The 8,495-nt window shown below is 47.7% G+C and overlaps 1 pseudogene across 1 annotated transcript; it reads left to right on the forward strand.

Annotated features, from left to right (window-relative positions):
* Nucleotides 1–5,049: 5,049 nt before the first annotated feature.
* On the forward strand, nt 5,050–5,964 carry LOC307063907 (tricarboxylate transport protein, mitochondrial-like; annotated as a pseudogene). Its single transcript has one exon. The product of its transcript is annotated as a tricarboxylate transport protein, mitochondrial-like (transcript).
* The last annotated feature ends 2,531 nt before the right edge of the window (nt 5,965–8,495 follow it).

Consider the following 8,495-nt stretch of genomic DNA (forward strand, 5'->3'; position numbering starts at 1 on the left):
GGCCAAAAAAAATAAAAATTAAAAATTGTGTTGTTGTTGTTTAAAAAAACAAACAAACAAAACCTGGCTCTGTCCTATACTAATTAGGTCTCCATTTTCTTATCAGTAAAATGGAGATGATAGTAATAATTATCCCATAAGATTGTTGTGCCTCTCACATTATATAAGGGCTCAGTAAATATCAGCAATTGTAATTATTCTCTGTTGTCGGGTAATATGTAATGAGAAGAAATAACCTAAATAGAGACCCATCTAAAGCCAAAATCTTTTTATTCTTTTTTTTTTTTTTTTTTTTTTTGTGGTGCGCGGGCCTCTCACTGCTGTGGCCTCTCCTGTTGCGGAGCACAGGCTCTGGACGTGCAGGCTCAGCGGCCATGGCTCACGGGCCCAGCCGCTCCACGGCATGTGGGATCTTCCCGGACCGGGGCACGAACCCATATCCCCTGCATCGGCAGGCAGACTCTCAACCACTGTGCCACCAGGGAAGCCCAAATCTTTTTATTCTTGCAGTGAACATCTCTGGTAAGAAGTGATTGAGATCATATTTTTCAGGCCGGAATCCCAATAAATTAGCTCTTCAAAGGATTATTCCTAAAACGTTAGGTATGTATTATAGTCACAAACAGTGTTTTATTGAGTGAAGAGGTAGAACCATAATTATATAACACTGAACCAAACAGCTTGATAATTACACTTTCTAAAGAGTTAACAGTCATCACATAATGAAGTCTTCAGAAGCTAAGGTATAAAAATTCTTAAACTCAGAATTAATGCAGTCTTCTTTGATAAACTCAATAAAAATGATTATATTAATTTTCTTAAATGTGAGTTGAGTGATTAAACAATGAAATAGGCTACAGCAGTGCCCCTGCCTCCTCCTGGAGAATAACCCTCTGGATAAATCCACAGAGAAGCACTTGACCAACAACTTTCCTTCCAGGGACAAAATAGCCAAATTCATTCTAGGGTCTTCAGTTACATAGAATTATTGGGACAGTATATGTGTCCCAGCCCCCTTTTTTTTTCCCATGGATTTTCAGATAACTATACCATGTCAGTTAGGTATTTCTTTGGGAGAACATACATAAGATCATGGTGATAGATATCTTGTGATAATTGTTTCCTATCAGTTGTGCCAACAGACCTAACCCATAAACATTCTAGAAAAAGTCAGCTGTACAGTTTGTTCATATGTGCATATTCATGTCATATTTCACATGTTAATGCTTTCTAAGATTTTATGCCATTTCTTGACATTGCCACTTTAGAGATGGTGTGCTCCTCTGGAAGTAGTATCTCTCCAGGTGTTTTAAAAGTTACATAGTCGGGAATTCCCTGGCGGTCCTGTGGTGAGGACTCCACGCTTCCACTGCAGGGGGCACAGGTTCAATCCCTGGTTGGGGAACTAAGATCCCACATGCTGTGTGGCGCAGCCAAAAAAATAAAAGTGTCCATGTCTCTTGCAATAAAAGCAAATGGTCATTTCAGTAAATAAATAAATAAATAAATGTTACATGGTAGAGGAAGTTGTTGGTTATCTGGCATGGGCATGAGAACCACCAGCTTAGGGATTCCTTACTTGTATGGATTGGGAAATGTCACCCACTGGAACATGCTGTGGAGGAAGGGACCACGTTTATTGAGCACTTCCTGTGTGCTGTGCTCTTAATGCTCAGGACAGTCCTGTGAGATCAGGAGCAGTAACCCCATTGCTTGTATATGCTGATGTGAGCCTTGGAGAGAATGAATAATTTGCCTGTGATCTCACAGCTCGTAGTGAAGCTGGGAATCAGAACCTGTCTTCTGATTTTAAAATTGAGATGCATTCCACTGTCTCTCAGAACCAGGAAGTAAGTAATACGTCCAAAAAATTAAATTAAGTGTTTTAAAGGCCTCTACTGAAATATTTGATAAATAGGAAACCCCCGGACTCTCACTCATTTTGAGCTAGGTCTGTGAGAATATGATGAGAATAAAGCTGACTTAAAATTTTTAGACTTGGCCCCTGCCCTCAGGTTCATCCACAGCCTTTCACACACACAATCTACTGAGCCTCTGACGCTAAAGCAGAATAGAAGCGGTAATGTAGAAAAATGTGTGGGAAACCTCATAAGCAATCACTTTCTCATCAATAAATAAGCTGATAGAACTCCAGAAGCTTTCTAACCTAAGGCCAGTTAACCTAGAAATGTCATACACTCATCGGTAGACCCTGAAGGCATCACCTTATGGAATAGGTTGTGAAAACACAGATATCCACAGGGGTCAGGCAGCTAATGGAAATGAGGAAACCAGCTGGGTGAGGACTGCAGCAAACTGGAGCCAGCTGGCCCTGTGTGAAGGGGGCAGCTGCTCAGATACTCAGCTTCAGCTGATTCTTGTCACACAAAAGGAGAGCCCAGTGTTGCCAGATCTTCTGATTTTCAGAAGCAGCCAGGAATCTGGGTTTTTATGTGAAATGAGATTTTTTTAAATGCTGGCACCAAATTGAATAGAAAAGAAGAGAAGAAGGAAGAGGAGGAAAGAAAGAGAGAGCAGGGGGGAGGGGGAGAAAGAGAAGCACCACGTGAAGAAAAAGACTAGATGTCGCCACCGAGCAGTGGCTACCACTGTTGAGACTGACAGGTCGCGGAGGATGGCTGCTCTTGACAGTAGTGCAGCCATGCTGTGAAAAGTCTCACCTGGGCTCATTACAGGCACTCTAGGAAGCCAGGGCGGTGGGTACTTTAAGAAAGCCCTTATCCCACTGGATAAACAATGATTCTTAACCTAATTTGGGTCTTGGTCCCCTTTGAGATCAAATAAAAACTATGGATTTCCTTCAGGAAAACACTCGTGTGCACAAACACAACCTTGGCAAATGATTTCAGAGTGTGCCCTGACACATTGAAGTGCCAGTCCAGACATCAGTTGAAGACACAACTTCAACTTTCAGAAACTGCAGCTCTTCAGAGTGATGCAGTCCAGTGGTCTCGCTGTGCTCTTCAGTTATGTGGTGTTCCAGCCATCATTTTATTTTATTTTTAAATTTATTTATTTATATTTGGGCTGCATTGGGTCTTTGTTTCTGTGCACGGGCTTTCTCTAGTTGCAGTGAACGGGGGCTACTCATCGTTGCGGTGCACGGGCTTCTCATTGCGGTGGCTTCTCTTGTTGCGGAGCACAAGCTCTAGGCACACGGGCTCAGTAGTTGTAGCTTGCGGGCTCTAGAGTACAGGCTCAGTAATGGTGGCGCACGAGCTTAGTTGTTCTGCGGCATGTGGGATCTTTCTGGACCAGGGATTGAACCTGTGTCCCCTGCATTGGCAGGCAGATTCTTAACTACTGTGCCACCAGGGAAGCCCTTATGTGATGTTTAAGCACAAACCAAAGTGTCTCCATGTGAACAGGGCACTGGGAGTGAGAATGGAATGATTCTCCTCGCCCCTGTCCTACACGTCCCCCAAGTCTTCCCTGAGGCTTTGCGACAAGGTGGAAAGAGCAGTAGGCTGCGGGCGTGTTCTAACACGTGCTTCCTTGTGAAGGAACTCAGCCAGCGAACCAGCTCCAACCTGCTGGTGTGTGTGCCAAGTTTGTAGAGAACAGTTATAAACATCCTCAAAGGAACATTGGGCCTTCTCCTCAAAGAAACCTTTAACCATTGCCAGTGCAGGAGGGTGTGTTTATCCAAGTCAGAAGGCCACAACTTGGAACTCTAGTATCTGAGCTAGTTTTTTATCACCTAAGAGGCACTTTCCTCCTCTAAAAGTAGTGCTTTCTTTCATGGAAAGAGCCCAAATACTTACAGAAGTAACAGAAGAGATCAGCTGAATTCAGTTAAGCTGTGCATTCTTTCTTTGTTAACTTCCAGTTTTTGAATTTAGGGTAAAATGAAACGAGCAAGATTCCTAAGAAGTAATCAAAGTCCATGCAGTTTCTAGTTTGTCAAAGACAATTAAAAAACAGAGTTAGTGGCCACCTCAGCTTTTCAAAACATGACTTTTTTTTTAATAGATCCTTAATGTTTTGTTCCCTCTGCATTTTTTTTTTTTAGTATTTATTTATTTATTTATTTGTGTGGCATGCAGGGTCTTTCGTTGCGGCACGCAGGCTTCTCTCTAGTTGTGGCACGCGGGCCCTAGAGTGCACGGGCTCAGTAGTTGCGGCTTGTGGGCTTAGTTGCCCCACGGCATGTGGGATCTTAGTTTCCCAACCAGGGATTGAACCTGCGTCCCCTGCATTGGAAGGCGATTCTTAACCACTGGACCACCAGGGAAGTCCCAAAACATGACTTATAAAATACACTTCTGATGTCTGAGTGTGATTTGTTTTCTCTCATGAGAAATAAACTTTCAGATCTGGTAAACTAAGAATTATTAGTGCATTCTAGTTTTAAAAGGTTAATTTGTGAGAAATTAATTTCCATATATGTTGTCATTTCAAATGACTCTGAGATCCATACACTTGACCTCCCCCTTAACTCCCAGCTCCAGTTTCAGATCTCCACCGGCTCGCTAGACAGTTCTACCTGGAGATCTGGTCATTACCGCAAACTCAACTTTTCCGAAATTCAACTTACTTCTCTTAAAGCTGGGCTCCGTTTGTTTACAGTGACTCATTTCTATCAGCAGAACTGTTCTTCTTCCCCAGTTCTAGAACCTAGACAACATCTTTGATCATTCTGCTCTCTAATCACCAAAGCCCATAAAGGATTTTTGTAACATCTCTTGGATAGATTGATCCCTTTCTTTGCATTTTCATGTTTGCCACCTTAGTCTCAGAAGTGACAGCACCTCACTTCTACCTTGTCCCAGCCCAGCCCACCTTCCTGATGAGATTTATCATCCTCAAGGACAGCTTTGCTGATCTCAATGCCTCCGAAACCCTTATGTGCTCCCATCTGCCCACCTCTCATTAACCAGGCATGCAAGACCCTGTATCAGACCTATATCTCCAGGTATATCACTCACTGCTCCCCAGGAAACACCAAGAACAGTGCCCAATTCAAGCCCATCTCTTCTAACCCCTGTTAGAAGAGAGGCCACCGCCGGGCCCCCCACCCCGCCCTCCATGGCCGCGCCCCGCACTCTGGCGGCAGGGGCGCCTGCGCCCAGGAAGGCCGCCCTCACACACCCGGGGAAGGCGATCCTGGCAGGCGACATCGAAATCTGCATCACCTTCCCACCGAGTACGTGAAGACGCAGCTGCAGCTGGACGAGCGCTTGCACCCGCTGCGCTACCAGGGCATCGGGGACTGCGTGTGGCGGACGGTCCACAACCATGGCGTCCTGGGCCTGTACCGCGGCCTCATCTTCCTGCTCTACGGCTCCATCCCGAAGGCGGCCGTCCAGTTCGGGATGTTCGAGTTTCTCAGCAACTACATGCGGGACGCCCAGGGACAGCTAGACAGCATGCACGGGCTGCGGTGCAGCCTGGGGGCCGGTGTGGCAGATGCCGTGGTGGTCGTGTGCCCCATGGAGACCATCAAGATGAAGTTCATCCATGACCAGACCTCCCCCAGCCCCAAATACAGAGGATTCTTCCATGGGGTCAGGGAGATCGTTTGGAAACAAGGGCTGAAAGGGACTTACCAGGGCCTCGTGGCCACCGTGCTGAAGCAGGGATCCAACCAGGCCATTCTCTTCTTCGTCGTGACCTCCTTGCGCAACTGGTACCAAGGGGACAACCCCAACAAGCCCATGAACCTTCTGATCACTAGTGTGTCTGGCGCCATCACAGGCACAGCCAGTGTCCGTGGGAACAACTCCTCTGGACGTGATCAAGACCCGGATGCAGGGCCTGGAGGCGCACAAGTACCACAGAACGTGGGACCGCAGCCTGCAGATCCTGAGGAACGAGGGCCCCAAGGCGTTCTACAAGGGCACCGTCCCCCGCCGGGGCCAGGTGTGCCTGGACGTGGCCATCATGTTCGTCACCTACGACGAGGTGGTGAAGCTGCTCAACAAAGTGGAAGAGACGGACTGAGACCCGGGGTCTGCACGTGGGCTGCCCCCAGCGCCTCCTTCTCGCGATTCCAGTGCAGTCATGCCAAAAGGCCCCCTTCCCCTGTCCCTCGCAGTCCATGGCCCAGGGCTGTCCCCTGTGGCCATCGAGTCCATGTGTCCCCTGTGGTCTGTATGACACCACCATGGTGTCCATATGTCCAACTGAGACCGGGTGTTCCTCTGGCCTGTGAATCTGTGCCCACTTGTCCACGTGCTTACTCGTGTGCCTGTGTTTCATGTTTCGTGTCCTGTGCCCCACTTCCTGGGGTGCCCGTGTGGCCTGGGTCATGGCCCCGTAGCCATGGCCTGGTCCCAGCCCGGTGCCTTCCACCCTGGGCTCAGGGGCATCGCCCCAGCCTACCACAGCTGCCTCCGGGCCTCAGCCTGGCCTCACTTCATTACGCCTATCCCCCTGCGTCTCCCACCACTGGCCTTAACCAGCCCTTGGGCCCTCCCTCTGCCCCGGACAGGGTGGCACCTGCCACTCTCAGGACCACCCTTCCAAGGCAGAATAAACCGGATCCTGTTGCAGCCTCCTGTCCCTGTGTCAGCCCGTCTGTGGGTGGGCAGTGGTGGCCACGCCTCTGCCGAGGGCAGCCCACTCCTCACCCGAGGACACTGTCAGGGCCAGGCAGGCTGGTGGGCAAGCGAGCTGCGGCCACAGTGTCAGCTCTCTGGGAGGCCTGGCACTAGCCCAAGGAACATCTGGCCTCCATCTAGGCCTTGCCTGTGGCCTGGGGGCAAGATCCTGCAGGGTCAGCTGGAGGGTGTGTCCTTGGGGGTCACCTGGTAGGCAACATCAAGGGGGCAGAGGAGAACTGCCCCACACTGGTGGTTGGGCCTGGAGACAGTGCTCTCGGCCTCTTGTCTGCCCTGCAGCCTGTGGCCCAGCCCAGCTTACTCCCTAATGGTTTCCCTGTGAAATGGTCTGCTTGAGGGGCACTGCTTTGGGGTGACCAATTTCTGGTCGCCTGAGACTCTGAGCAGGAGGCCCTTTCTTAAAAAAAAAAAATCCTTCTTCCAACACTGAATCAAGATGTGCTCATGAATGTACTTAAAGTGCCCGCCAGTGCCCAGCTCCCCAGAGATGGTCAATAGCTAGCAATGGTCCAATTATTATTTCCTGGGATAATGCTGTCCACATGGTAGTTGTTTAATCCATAGTAGCCAAATAAAGGAACCACTTTATCAAGATGATGATTCCTTTTTCTAAAAACCTATACATATGAGATCTCCTACTTCCTTAGTAATTTGAAGAGGCTGCCCAAAGGAAAGCAGTTAGAAAATGTTTAAATGTTCCTAAACATACAAATAATGAGCAACTATGATTGCTTTTTATAATTTTCTCTATATTTTTGCAGTTATCCTAACATCATTTTCATTAAGAACAGCTTGGTGAATACAGAAAACCAAGAAAATCACGATCCTCCCCCACCCAACCAACTACTAATACTTCATTGTATTTTCTTCTAGTCTTTGTTTATAGATTTGCTTGTTTAAAATATAGTGTTATCATGCTCTATATAAAATTTGTGCCCTGTAAAAGGTGATAAAATTCCCTGAAAATCAGGGAAATTACTACCATTTATGGTCTACTTACCGTATGCCAGGCACTTTACTTGCATTCTCTTACTTAACTCTCAAAACCTCCCAATGGAGTAAATACTATTACCATCCCTATTTATATATGAGAAACCTGAGACTCAAAGAAATCCAGAGTGCAAAGCTAGTAAATGGCAGAGCTGGGGTAAGAATGCAGGCAGCCCAGCCCTGGGACCTGTGTCCTTAACCACTGCCTGCAAAGAGCCCTTCTCTGCGTGACCAGTGTGGGTGATCAGAGCAATTTACCTTCTTTCCTATAACAACAGTGAGTTTGAGAAACTCTTCCCCACCAGTCCCTACACCATGCTAATTCCAGTAACAATCTGAATAATCATTTCTTTAGCCCCTGTTTGCACCATCCACCACCCTAGTTCACTATCTCTAACCCTCACAAGAAGCTTTGAAGGTTTGTGTACTATAAGCACCATTCCACAGCTGAGGAAATAAGGCTCAGAGAGCCCAGGTAACTTAGGCACCGTCCCGGAGATAGAGAGTTGAGCTTCTAGCTCCATGGCACCATCATACTTCTTCTCAATAAAAAACTCCCTTAAGGGCTTCCCTGGTGGTGCAGTGGTTGAGAGTCTGCCTGCCAATGCAGGGGACACGGGTTCGTGCCCCGGTCTAGGAGGATCCCGCATGCCGTGGAGCGGCTGGGCCCATGAGCCATGGCCGCTGAGCCTGCATGTCCGGAGCCTGTGCTCTGCAACGGGAGAGTCCACACAGCAGTAAGAGGCCCGCATATGGCAAAAAAAAAAAAAAAAAAACCTCCCTTAAGACCCAGATAAGGATGAGAAGAGAATGGTCCTTAGCCATTTGCATATTAGTGACATTAGTGTGTTTCTGTGGCACCAAACTGGTGGGATCCAGAAGGCAGGATGTGCATGTTTGGGTTGATTGGGGGTGGGGGTG

This window comes from Hyperoodon ampullatus (genome assembly GCF_949752795.1).
Source record: "Hyperoodon ampullatus genome assembly, chromosome: 14".
Taxonomy (NCBI): Eukaryota; Metazoa; Chordata; class Mammalia; order Artiodactyla; family Ziphiidae; genus Hyperoodon; species Hyperoodon ampullatus.